At 45.4% G+C, this 14,756-nt stretch overlaps 1 protein-coding gene across 1 annotated transcript in view; it reads left to right on the top strand.

Moving 5' to 3' along the window:
• The window catches only part of NAIF1 (nuclear apoptosis inducing factor 1), a 187,891-nt gene that overhangs the window by 25,143 nt on the left and 147,992 nt on the right, over positions 1 to 14,756 (top strand). The window lies entirely within an intron of this gene.

Raw genomic sequence — 14,756 nt, 5'->3', positions numbered from 1 at the left:
CCACTCACAGGTCCCCCCAGTGAACTCCATTACTGTATCTATTAACCACTCGCAAGCGCCTCCATTAACTCCATTACTGTATCTATTTACCACTCGCAAGCGCCTCCATGAACTCCACTACTGTATCTATTTACCACTCCCAAGCGCCTCTAGTGAACTCCATTACTGTATCTATTTACCACTCACAGCGCCTCCATGACCTCCATTACTGTATCTATTTACCACTCACAAGCGCCTCCAGTGAACTTCATTACTGTATCTATTTACCACTCGCAAGCACCTTCGGTGAACTCCATTACCGTATCTATTTACAACTCGCAAGCGCCTCTAGTGAACTCCAGTACTGTATCTATTTACCACTCGCAAGCGCCTCCAGTGAACTCCATTACTGTATCTATTTACCACTCACAAGCGCCTCTATGAACTCCATTAATGTATCTATTTACCACTCGCAGGCGCCTTCGGTGAACTCCATTACCGTATCTATTTACCACTCACAAGCGCCTCTAGTGAACTCCAGTACTGTATCTATTTACCACTCGCAAGCGCCTCCAGTGAACTCCATTACTGTATCTATTTACCACTCGCAAGCGCCTTCGGTGAACTCCATTACCGTATCTATTTACCACTCACAAGCGCCTCTAGTGAACTCCAGTACTGTATCTATTTACCACTCACAAGCGCCTCCATGAACTCCATTAATGTATCTATTTACCACTCGCAAGTGCCTCCAGTGAACTCCATTACTGTACCTATTTACCACTCACAGGTCCCCCCAGTGAACTCCATTACTGTATCTATTTACCACTCACAAGTCCCCCCAGTGAACTCCATTACTGTGTCTATTTACCACTCGCAAGCGCCTTCGGTGAACTCCATTACCGTATCTATTTACCACTCACAAGCGCCTCTAGTGAACTCCAGTACTGTATCTATTTACCACTCGCAAGCGCCTCCAGTGAACTCCATTACTGTATCTATTTACCACTCGCAAGCGCCTCCAGTGAACTCCAGTACTGTATCTATTTACCACTCACAAGCGCCTCTAGTGAACTCCAGTACTGTATCTATTTACCACTCGCAAGCGCCTCCAGTGAACTCCAGTACTGTATCTATTTACCACTCGCAAGCGCCTCCAGTGAACTCCATTAATGTGTCTATTTACCACTCTCAAGCGCCTCCATGAACTCCTTTACTGTATCTATTTAGCACTCACAAGCGCCTCCAGTGAACTCCATTACTGTATCTATTTACCACTCGCAAGGGCCTCCAGTGAACTCCATTACTGTATCTATTTACCACTCACAAGCGCCTCCAGTGAACTCCATTACTGTATCTATTTACCACTCACAGGCGCCTCCAGTGCACTCCATTACTGTATTAATTTACCACTCACAGGTCCCCCCAGTGAACTCCATTACTGTATCTATTTACCACTCACAGGCGCCTCCATTGAACTCCATTACTGTATCTATTTACCACTCACAGGCGCCTCCAGTGAACTCCATTACTGTATCTATTTACCCCTAACAGGCGCCTCCAGTGAACTCCATTACTGTATCTATTTACCACTCACAGGAGCCTCCAGTGAACTCCATTACTGTATCTATTTACCACTCACAAGCGCCTCCATGAACTCCATTACTGTATCTATTTACCACTCACAAGCGCCTCCATGAACTCCATTACTGTATTTATTTACCACTCGCAAGCGCCTCCAGTGAACTCCATTACTGTATCTATTTACCACTCACAGGAGCCTCCAGTGAACTCCATTACTGTATCTATTTACCACTCACAAGCGCCTCCATGAACTCCATTACTGTATCTATTTACCACTCACAAGCGCCTCCATGAACTCCATTGCTGTATTTATTTACCACTCGCAAGCGCCCCCAGTGAACTCCATTACTGTATCTATTTACCACTCGCAAGCGCCTCCAGTGAACTCCATTACTGTATCTATTTACCACTCACAAGCGCCTCCATGAACTCCATTACTGTATCTATTTACCACTCACAGGTCCCCCCAGTGAACTCCATTACTGTATCTATTTACCACTCACAAGCGCCTCCAGTGAACTCCATTACTGTATCTATTTACCACTCGCAAGCGCCTCCATGAACTCCACTACTGTATCTATTTACCACTCACAGGTCCCCCCAGTGAACTCCATTACTGTATCTATTAACCACTCGCAAGCGCCTCCATTAACTCCATTACTGTATCTATTTACCACTCGCAAGCGCCTCCATGAACTCCACTACTGTATCTATTTACCACTCCCAAGCGCCTCTAGTGAACTCCATTACTGTATCTATTTACCACTCACAGCGCCTCCATGACCTCCATTACTGTATCTATTTACCACTCACAAGCGCCTCCAGTGAACTTCATTACTGTATCTATTTACCACTCGCAAGCACCTTCGGTGAACTCCATTACCGTATCTATTTACAACTCGCAAGCGCCTCTAGTGAACTCCAGTACTGTATCTATTTACCACTCGCAAGCGCCTCCAGTGAACTCCATTACTGTATCTATTTACCACTCACAAGCGCCTCTATGAACTCCATTAATGTATCTATTTACCACTCGCAGGCGCCTTCGGTGAACTCCATTACCGTATCTATTTACCACTCACAAGCGCCTCTAGTGAACTCCAGTACTGTATCTATTTACCACTCGCAAGCGCCTCCAGTGAACTCCATTACTGTATCTATTTACCACTCACAGGCGCCTCCAGTGAACTACATTACTGTAGCTATTTACCACTCACAAGCGCCTCCAGTGAACTCCATTACTGTATCTATTTACCACTCGCAAGCGCCTTCGGTGAACTCCATTACCGTATCTATTTACCACTCACAAGCGCCTCTAGTGAACTCCAGTACTGTATCTATTTACCACTCACAAGCGCCTCCATGAACTCCATTAATGTATCTATTTACCACTCGCAAGTGCCTCCAGTGAACTCCATTACTGTATCTATTTACCACTCACAGGTCCCCCCAGTGAACTCCATTACTGTATCTATTTACCACTCACAAGTCCCCCCATTGAACTCCATTACTGTGTCTATTTACCACTCGCAAGCGCCTTCGGTGAACTCCATTACCGTATCTATTTACCACTCACAAGCGCCTCTAGTGAACTCCAGTACTGTATCTATTTACCACTCGCAAGCGCCTCCAGTGAACTCCATTACTGTATCTATTTACCACTCGCAAGCGCCTCCAGTGAACTCCAGTACTGTATCTATTTACCACTCACAAGCGCCTCTAGTGAACTCCAGTACTGTATCTATTTACCACTCGCAAGCGCCTCCAGTGAACTCCAGTACTGTATCTATTTACCACTCGCAAGCGCCTCCAGTGAACTCCATTAATGTGTCTATTTACCACTCTCAAGCGCCTCCATGAACTCCTTTACTGTATCTATTTAGCACTCACAAGCGCCTCCAGTGAACTCCATTACTGTATCTATTTACCACTCGCAAGGGCCTCCAGTGAACTCCATTACTGTATCTATTTACCACTCACAAGCGCCTCCAGTGAACTCCATTACTGTATCTATTTACCACTCACAAGCGCCTCCAGTGCACTCCATTACTGTATTAATTTACCACTCACAGGTCCCCCCAGTGAACTCCATTACTGTATCTATTTACCACTCACAGGCGCCTCCATTGAACTCCATTACTGTATCTATTTACCACTCACAGGCGCCTCCAGTGAACTCCATTACTGTATCTATTTACCCCTAACAGGCGCCTCCAGTGAACTCCATTACTGTATCTATTTACCACTCACAGGAGCCTCCAGTGAACTCCATTACTGTATCTATTTACCACTCACAAGCGCCTCCATGAACTCCATTACTGTATCTATTTACCACTCACAAGCGCCTCCATGAACTCCATTACTGTATTTATTTACCACTCGCAAGCGCCTCCAGTGAACTCCATTACTGTATCTATTTACCACTCACAGGTCCCCCCAGTGAACTCCACTACTGTATCTATTTACCACTCGCAAGCGCCTTCGGTGAACTCCCTTACTGTATCTATTTACCACTCACAAGCGCCTCTAGTGAACTCCAGTACTGTATCTATTTACCACTCACAAGCGCCTCCATGAACTCCGTTAATGTATCTATTTACCACTCTCAAGCGCCTCCATGAACTCCTTTACTGTATCTATTTACCACTCACAGCGCCTCCATGAACTCCATTACTGTATCTATTTACCACTCACAAGCGCCTCCATGAACTCCATTACTGTATCTATTTACCACTCGCAAGCGCCTCCAGTGAACTCCATTACTGTATCTATTTACCACTCACAGGTCCCCCCAGTGAACTCCACTACTGTATCTATTTACCACTCGCAAGCGCCTTCGGTGAACTCCATTACTGTATCTATTTACCACTCACAAGCGCCTCTAGTGAACTCCAGTACTGTATCTATTTACCACTCACAAGCGCCTCCATGAACTCCATTAATGTATCTATTTACCACTCTCAAGCGCCTCCATGAACTCCTTTACTGTATCTATTTACCACTCACAGCGCCTCCACGAACTCCATTACTGTATCTATTTACCACTCACAAGCGCCTCCAGTGAACTCCATTACTGTATTAATTTACCACTCACAAGCGACTCTAGTGAACTCCTTTACTGTATCTATTTACCACTCACAGGTCCCCCCAGTGAACTCCATTACTGCATCTGTTTACCACTCACAGGTCCCCCCCAGTGAACTCCATTACTGTATCTATTTACCACTCACAGGCGCCTCCAGTGAACTCCATTACTGTATCTATTTACCACTCACAGGCGCCTCCAGTGAACTCCATTACTGTATCTATTTACCACTCACAGGTCCCCCCAGTGAACTCCATTACTGTATCTATTTACCACTCACAAGCGCCTCCAGTGAACTCCATTACTGTATCTATTTACCACTCACAAGCGCCTCCATGAACTCCATTACTGTATCTATTTACCACTCACAGGTCCCCCCAGTGAACTCCATTACTGTATCTATTTACCACTCACAAGCGCCTCCAGTGAACTCCATTACTGTATCTATTTACCACTCGCAAGCGCCTCCATGAACTCCACTACTGTATCTATTTACCACTCACAGGTCCCCCCAGTGAACTCCATTACTGTATCTATTAACCACTCGCAAGCGCCTCCATTAACTCCATTACTGTATCTATTTACCACTCGCAAGCGCCTCCATGAACTCCACTACTGTATCTATTTACCACTCCCAAGCGCCTCTAGTGAACTCCATTACTGTATCTATTTACCACTCACAGCGCCTCCATGACCTCCATTACTGTATCTATTTACCACTCACAAGCGCCTCCAGTGAACTTCATTACTGTATCTATTTACCACTCGCAAGCACCTTCGGTGAACTCCATTACCGTATCTATTTACAACTCGCAAGCGCCTCTAGTGAACTCCAGTACTGTATCTATTTACCACTCGCAAGCGCCTCCAGTGAACTCCATTACTGTATCTATTTACCACTCACAAGCGCTCTATGAACTCCATTAATGTATCTATTTACCACTCGCAGGCGCCTTCGGTGAACTCCATTACCGTATCTATTTACCACTCACAAGCGCCTCTAGTGAACTCCAGTACTGTATCTATTTACCACTCGCAAGCGCCTCCAGTGAACTCCATTACTGTATCTATTTACCACTCACAGGCGCCTCCAGTGAACTACATTACTGTAGCTATTTACCACTCACAAGCGCCTCCAGTGAACTCCATTACTGTATCTATTTACCACTCGCAAGCGCCTTCGGTGAACTCCATTACCGTATCTATTTACCACTCACAAGCGCCTCTAGTGAACTCCAGTACTGTATCTATTTACCACTCACAAGCGCCTCCATGAACTCCATTAATGTATCTATTTACCACTCGCAAGTGCCTCCAGTGAACTCCATTACTGTATCTATTTACCACTCACAGGTCCCCCCCAGTGAACTCCATTACTGTATCTATTTACCACTCACAAGTCCCCCCATTGAACTCCATTACTGTGTCTATTTACCACTCGCAAGCGCCTTCGGTGAACTCCATTACCGTATCTATTTACCACTCACAAGCGCCTCTAGTGAACTCCAGTACTGTATCTATTTACCACTCGCAAGCGCCTCCAGTGAACTCCATTACTGTATCTATTTACCACTCGCAAGCGCCTCCAGTGAACTCCAGTACTGTATCTATTTACCACTCACAAGCGCCTCTAGTGAACTCCAGTACTGTATCTATTTACCACTCGCAAGCGCCTCCAGTGAACTCCAGTACTGTATCTATTTACCACTCGCAAGCGCCTCCAGTGAACTCCATTAATGTGTCTATTTACCACTCTCAAGCGCCTCCATGAACTCCTTTACTGTATCTATTTAGCACTCACAAGCGCCTCCAGTGAACTCCATTACTGTATCTATTTACCACTCGCAAGGGCCTCCAGTGAACTCCATTACTGTATCTATTTACCACTCACAAGCGCCTCCAGTGAACTCCATTACTGTATCTATTTACCACTCACAAGCGCCTCCAGTGCACTCCATTACTGTATTAATTTACCACTCACAGGTCCCCCCAGTGAACTCCATTACTGTATCTATTTACCACTCACAGGCGCCTCCATTGAACTCCATTACTGTATCTATTTACCACTCACAGGCGCCTCCAGTGAACTCCATTACTGTATCTATTTACCCCTAACAGGCGCCTCCAGTGAACTCCATTACTGTATCTATTTACCACTCACAGGAGCCTCCAGTGAACTCCATTACTGTATCTATTTACCACTCACAAGCGCCTCCATGAACTCCATTACTGTATCTATTTACCACTCACAAGCGCCTCCATGAACTCCATTACTGTATTTATTTACCACTCGCAAGCGCCTCCAGTGAACTCCATTACTGTATCTATTTACCACTCACAGGTCCCCCCAGTGAACTCCACTACTGTATCTATTTACCACTCGCAAGCGCCTTCGGTGAACTCCCTTACTGTATCTATTTACCACTCACAAGCGCCTCTAGTGAACTCCAGTACTGTATCTATTTACCACTCACAAGCGCCTCCATGAACTCCGTTAATGTATCTATTTACCACTCTCAAGCGCCTCCATGAACTCCTTTACTGTATCTATTTACCACTCACAGCGCCTCCATGAACTCCATTACTGTATCTATTTACCACTCACAAGCGCCTCCATGAACTCCATTACTGTATCTATTTACCACTCGCAAGCGCCTCCAGTGAACTCCATTACTGTATCTATTTACCACTCACAGGTCCCCCCAGTGAACTCCACTACTGTATCTATTTACCACTCGCAAGCGCCTTCGGTGAACTCCATTACTGTATCTATTTACCACTCACAAGCGCCTCTAGTGAACTCCAGTACTGTATCTATTTACCACTCACAAGCGCCTCCATGAACTCCATTAATGTATCTATTTACCACTCTCAAGCGCCTCCATGAACTCCTTTACTGTATCTATTTACCACTCACAGCGCCTCCATGAACTCCATTACTGTATCTATTTACCACTCACAAGCGCCTCCAGTGAACTCCATTACTGTATTAATTTACCACTCACAAGCGACTCTAGTGAACTCCTTTACTGTATCTATTTACCACTCACAGGTCCCCCCAGTGAACTCCATTACTGCATCTGTTTACCACTCACAGGTCCCCCCCAGTGAACTCCATTACTGTATCTATTTACCACTCACAGGCGCCTCCAGTGAACTCCATTACTGTATCTATTTACCACTCACAGGCGCCTCCAGTGAACTCCATTACTGTATCTATTTACCACTCACAGGCGCCTCCAGTGAACTCCATTACTGTATCTATTTACCACTCACAGGCGCCTCCAGTGAACTCCATTACTGTATCTATTTACCACTCACAAGCACCTCCATGAACTCCATTACTGTATCTATTTACCACTCACAGGCTCCTCCAGTGAACTCCATTACTGTATCTATTTACCACTCACAAGCGCCTCCATGAACTCCATTACTGTATCTATTTACCACTCACAAGCGCCTCCATGAACTCCATTACTGTATCTATTTACCACTCACAAGCGCCTCTAGTGAACTCCATTACTGTATCTATTTACCACTCACTGGTCCCCCCAGTGAACTCCATTACTGTATCTATTTACCACTCACAAGCGCCTTCGGTGAACTCCATTACTGTATCTATTTACCACTCACAAGCGCCTCTAGTGAACTCCAGTACTGTATCTATTTACCACTCACAAGCGCCTCCAGTGAACTCCATTACTGTATCTATTTACCACTCACAGGGGCCTCCAGTGAACTCCATAACTCTATCTATTTACCACTCAGAAGCGCCTCTAGTGAACTCCATTACTGTATCTATTTACCACTCACAAGCGCCTCCGGTGAACTCCATTACTGTGTCTATTTACCACTCACAGGTCCCCCCCAGTAAACTCCATTACTGTATCTATTTACCACTCACAGGCGTCTCCAGTGAACTCCATTACTGTATCTATTTACCACTCACAGGCGCCTCCAGTGAACTCCATTACTGTATCTATTTACCACTCACAAGTCCCCCCAGTGAACTCCATTACTGTATCTATTTACCACTCACAGCGCCTCTAGTGAACTCCATTACTGTATCTATTTACCACTCACAGGCGCCTCCAGTGAACTCCATTACTGTATCTATTTACCACTCACAAGTCCCCCCATTGAACTCCATTACTGTATCTATTTACAACTCGCAAGCGCCTCTAGTGAACTCCATTACTCTATCTATTTACCACTCACAGGCGCCTCCAGTGAACTCCATTACTGTATCTATTTACCACTCACAAGTCCCCCCAGTGAACTCCATTACTGTATCTATTTACCAATCACAAGCGCCTTCAGTGAACTCCACTACTGTATCTATTTACCACTCACAGGCGCCTCCAGTGAACTCCATTACTGTATCTATTTACCACTCAGAAGCGCCTCCATGAACTCCATTACAGTATCTATTTACCACTCACAGGCGCCTCCAGTGAACTCCATTACTGTATCTATTTACCACTCAGAAGCGCCTCCATGAACTCCATTACTGTATCTATTTACCACTCACAGGCGCCTCCAGTGAACTCCATTACTGTATCTATTTACCACTCGCAAGCGCCTCCAGTGAACTCCATTACTGTATCTATTTACCACTCACAGGCGCCTCCAGTGAACTCCATTACTGTATCTATTTACCACTCGCAAGCGCCTCCATGAACTCCATTACTGTATCTATTTACCACTCACAGGCGCCTCCAGTGAACTCCATTACTGTATCTATTTACCACTCACAGGCGCCTCCAGTGAACTCCATTACTGTATCTATTTACCACTCAGAAGCGCCTCTAGTGAACTCCATTACTGTATCTATTTACCACTCACAGGGGCCTCCAGTGAACTCCATAACTCTATCTATTTACCACTCAGAAGCGCCTCTAGTGAACTCCATTACTGTATCTATTTACCACTCACAAGCGCCTCCGGTGAACTCCATTACTGTGTCTATTTACCACTCACAGGTCCCCCCCAGTAAACTCCATTACTGTATCTATTTACCACTCACAGGCGTCTCCAGTGAACTCCATTACTGTATCTATTTACCACTCACAGGCGCCTCCAGTGAACTCCATTACTGTATCTATTTACCACTCACAAGTCCCCCCAGTGAACTCCATTACTGTATCTATTTACCACTCACAGCGCCTCTAGTGAACTCCATTACTGTATCTATTTACCACTCACAGGCGCCTCCAGTGAACTCCATTACTGTATCTATTTACCACTCACAAGTCCCCCCATTGAACTCCATTACTGTATCTATTTACAACTCGCAAGCGCCTCTAGTGAACTCCATTACTCTATCTATTTACCACTCACAGGCGCCTCCAGTGAACTCCATTACTGTATCTATTTACCACTCACAAGTCCCCCCAGTGAACTCCATTACTGTATCTATTTACCAATCACAAGCGCCTTCAGTGAACTCCACTACTGTATCTATTTACCACTCACAGGCGCCTCCAGTGAACTCCATTACTGTATCTATTTACCACTCAGAAGCGCCTCCATGAACTCCATTACAGTATCTATTTACCACTCACAGGCGCCTCCAGTGAACTCCATTACTGTATCTATTTACCACTCAGAAGCGCCTCCATGAACTCCATTACTGTATCTATTTACCACTCACAGGCGCCTCCAGTGAACTCCATTACTGTATCTATTTACCACTCGCAAGCGCCTCCAGTGAACTCCATTACTGTATCTATTTACCACTCACAGGCGCCTCCAGTGAACTCCATTACTGTATCTATTTACCACTCGCAAGCGCCTCCAGTGAACTCCATTACTGTATCTATTTACCACTCACAGGGCCCGCCAGTGAACTCCATTACTGTATCTATTTACCACTCGCAAGTCCCCCCAGTGAACTCCATTACTGTATCTATTTACCACTCGCAAGCGCCTCCAGTGAACTCCATTACTGTATCTATTTACCACTCACAAGCGCCTCCATGAACTCCATTACTGTATCTATTTACCACTCACAGGTCCCCCCAGTGAACTCCATTACTGTATCTATTTACCACTCACAAGCGCCTCCAGTGAACTCCATTACTGTATCTATTTACCACTCGTAAGCGCCTCCATGAACTCCATTACTGTATCTATTTACCACTCACAAGCGCCTCCAGTGAACTCCATTACTGTATCTATTTACCACTCGCAAGCGCCTCCAGTGAACTTCATTACTGTATCTATTTACCACTCGCAAGCGCCTCCATGAACTCCATTACTGTATCTATTTACCACTCACAAGCGCCTCCATGAACTCCATTACTGTATCTATTTACAACTCGCAAGCGCCTCCAGTGAACTCCATTACTGTATCTATTTACCACTCGCAAGCGCCTCCATGAACTCCATTACTGTATCTATTTACCACTCACAGGCGCCTCCAGTGAACTCCATTACTGTATCTATTTACCACTCACAGGCGCCTCCAGTGAACTCCATTACTGTATCTATTTACCACTCAGAAGCGCCTCTAGTGAACTCCATTACTGTATCTATTTACCACTCACAGGGGCCTCCAGTGAACTCCATAACTCTATCTATTTACCACTCAGAAGCGCCTCTAGTGAACTCCATTACTGTATCTATTTACCACTCACAAGCGCCTCCGGTGAACTCCATTACTGTGTCTATTTACCACTCACAGGTCCCCCCCAGTAAACTCCATTACTGTATCTATTTACCACTCACAGGCGTCTCCAGTGAACTCCATTACTGTATCTATTTACCACTCACAGGCGCCTCCAGTGAACTCCATTACTGTATCTATTTACCACTCACAAGTCCCCCCAGTGAACTCCATTACTGTATCTATTTACCACTCACAGCGCCTCTAGTGAACTCCATTACTGTATCTATTTACCACTCACAGGCGCCTCCAGTGAACTCCATTACTGTATCTATTTACCACTCACAAGTCCCCCCATTGAACTCCATTACTGTATCTATTTACAACTCGCAAGCGCCTCTAGTGAACTCCATTACTCTATCTATTTACCACTCACAGGCGCCTCCAGTGAACTCCATTACTGTATCTATTTACCACTCACAAGTCCCCCCAGTGAACTCCATTACTGTATCTATTTACCAATCACAAGCGCCTTCAGTGAACTCCACTACTGTATCTATTTACCACTCACAGGCGCCTCCAGTGAACTCCATTACTGTATCTATTTACCACTCAGAAGCGCCTCCATGAACTCCATTACAGTATCTATTTACCACTCACAGGCGCCTCCAGTGAACTCCATTACTGTATCTATTTACCACTCAGAAGCGCCTCCATGAACTCCATTACTGTATCTATTTACCACTCACAGGCGCCTCCAGTGAACTCCATTACTGTATCTATTTACCACTCGCAAGCGCCTCCAGTGAACTCCATTACTGTATCTATTTACCACTCACAGGCGCCTCCAGTGAACTCCATTACTGTATCTATTTACCACTCGCAAGCGCCTCCAGTGAACTCCATTACTGTATCTATTTACCACTCACAGGGCCCGCCAGTGAACTCCATTACTGTATCTATTTACCACTCGCAAGTCCCCCCAGTGAACTCCATTACTGTATCTATTTACCACTCGCAAGCGCCTCCAGTGAACTCCATTACTGTATCTATTTACCACTCACAAGCGCCTCCATGAACTCCATTACTGTATCTATTTACCACTCACAGGTCCCCCCAGTGAACTCCATTACTGTATCTATTTACCACTCACAAGCGCCTCCAGTGAACTCCATTACTGTATCTATTTACCACTCACAAGCGCCTCCATGAACTCCATTACTGTATCTATTTACCACTCACAGGTCCCCCCAGTGAACTCCATTACTGTATCTATTTACCACTCACAAGCGCCTCCAGTGAACTCCATTACTGTATCTATTTACCACTCGCAAGCGCCTCCATGAACTCCACTACTGTATCTATTTACCACTCACAGGTCCCCCCAGTGAACTCCATTACTGTATCTATTAACCACTCGCAAGCGCCTCCATTAACTCCATTACTGTATCTATTTACCACTCGCAAGCGCCTCCATGAACTCCACTACTGTATCTATTTACCACTCCCAAGCGCCTCTAGTGAACTCCATTACTGTATCTATTTACCACTCACAGCGCCTCCATGAACTCCATTACTGTATCTATTTGCCACTCACAAGCGCCTCCAGTGAACTTCATTACTGTATCTATTTACCACTCGCAAGCACCTTCGGTGAACTCCATTACCGTATCTATTTACAACTCGCAAGCGCCTCTAGTGAACTCCAGTACTGTATCTATTTACCACTCGCAAGCGCCTCCAGTGAACTCCATTACTGTATCTATTTACCACTCACAAGCGCCTCTATGAACTCCATTAATGTATCTATTTACCACTCGCAGGCGCCTTCGGTGAACTCCATTACCGTATCTATTTACCACTCACAAGCGCCTCTAGTGAACTCCAGTACTGTATCTATTTACCACTCGCAAGCGCCTCCAGTGAACTCCATTACTGTATCTATTTACCACTCACAGGCGCCTCCAGTGAACTACATTACTGTAGCTATTTACCACTCACAAGCGCCTCCAGTGAACTCCATTACTGTATCTATTTACCACTCGCAAGCGCCTTCGGTGAACTCCATTACCGTATCTATTTACCACTCACAAGCGCCTCTAGTGAACTCCAGTACTGTATCTATTTACCACTCACAAGCGCCTCCATGAACTCCATTAATGTATCTATTTACCACTCGCAAGTGCCTCCAGTGAACTCCATTACTGTACCTATTTACCACTCACAGGTCCCCCCAGTGAACTCCATTACTGTATCTATTTACCACTCACAAGTCCCCCCAGTGAACTCCATTACTGTGTCTATTTACCACTCGCAAGCGCCTTCGGTGAACTCCATTACCGTATCTATTTACCACTCACAAGCGCCTCTAGTGAACTCCAGTACTGTATCTATTTACCACTCGCAAGCGCCTCCAGTGAACTCCATTACTGTATCTATTTACCACTCGCAAGCGCCTCCAGTGAACTCCAGTACTGTATCTATTTACCACTCACAAGCGCCTCTAGTGAACTCCAGTACTGTATCTATTTACCACTCGCAAGCGCCTCCAGTGAACTCCAGTACTGTATCTATTTACCACTCGCAAGCGCCTCCAGTGAACTCCATTAATGTGTCTATTTACCACTCTCAAGCGCCTCCATGAACTCCTTTACTGTATCTATTTAGCACTCACAAGCGCCTCCAGTGAACTCCATTACTGTATCTATTTACCACTCGCAAGGGCCTCCAGTGAACTCCATTACTGTATCTATTTACCACTCACAAGCGCCTCCAGTGAACTCCATTACTGTATCTATTTACCACTCACAGGCGCCTCCAGTGCACTCCATTACTGTATTAATTTACCACTCACAGGTCCCCCCAGTGAACTCCATTACTGTATCTATTTACCACTCACAGGCGCCTCCATTGAACTCCATTACTGTATCTATTTACCACTCACAGGCGCCTCCAGTGAACTCCATTACTGTATCTATTTACCCCTAACAGGCGCCTCCAGTGAACTCCATTACTGTATCTATTTACCACTCACAGGAGCCTCCAGTGAACTCCATTACTGTATCTATTTACCACTCACAAGCGCCTCCATGAACTCCATTACTGTATCTATTTACCACTCACAAGCGCCTCCATGAACTCCATTACTGTATTTATTTACCACTCGCAAGCGCCTCCAGTGAACTCCATTACTGTATCTATTTACCACTCACAGGAGCCTCCAGTGAACTCCATTACTGTATCTATTTACCACTCACAAGCGCCTCCATGAACTCCATTACTGTATCTATTTACCACTCACAAGCGCCTCCATGAACTCCATTGCTGTATTTATTTACCACTCGCAAGCGCCCCCAGTGAACTCCATTACTGTATCTATTTACCACTCGCAAGCGCCTCCAGTGAACTCCATTACTGTATCTATTTACCACTCACAAGCGCCTCCATGAACTCCATTACTGTATCTATTTACCACTCACAGGTCCCCCCAGTGAACTCCAT

This window comes from Lissotriton vulgaris, chromosome 5 (genome assembly GCF_964263255.1).
Source record: "Lissotriton vulgaris chromosome 5, aLisVul1.2, whole genome shotgun sequence".
In the NCBI taxonomy this organism is placed as follows: domain Eukaryota; kingdom Metazoa; phylum Chordata; class Amphibia; order Caudata; family Salamandridae; genus Lissotriton; species Lissotriton vulgaris.
This window is presented reverse-complemented; position numbering and strand designations above follow the sequence as displayed.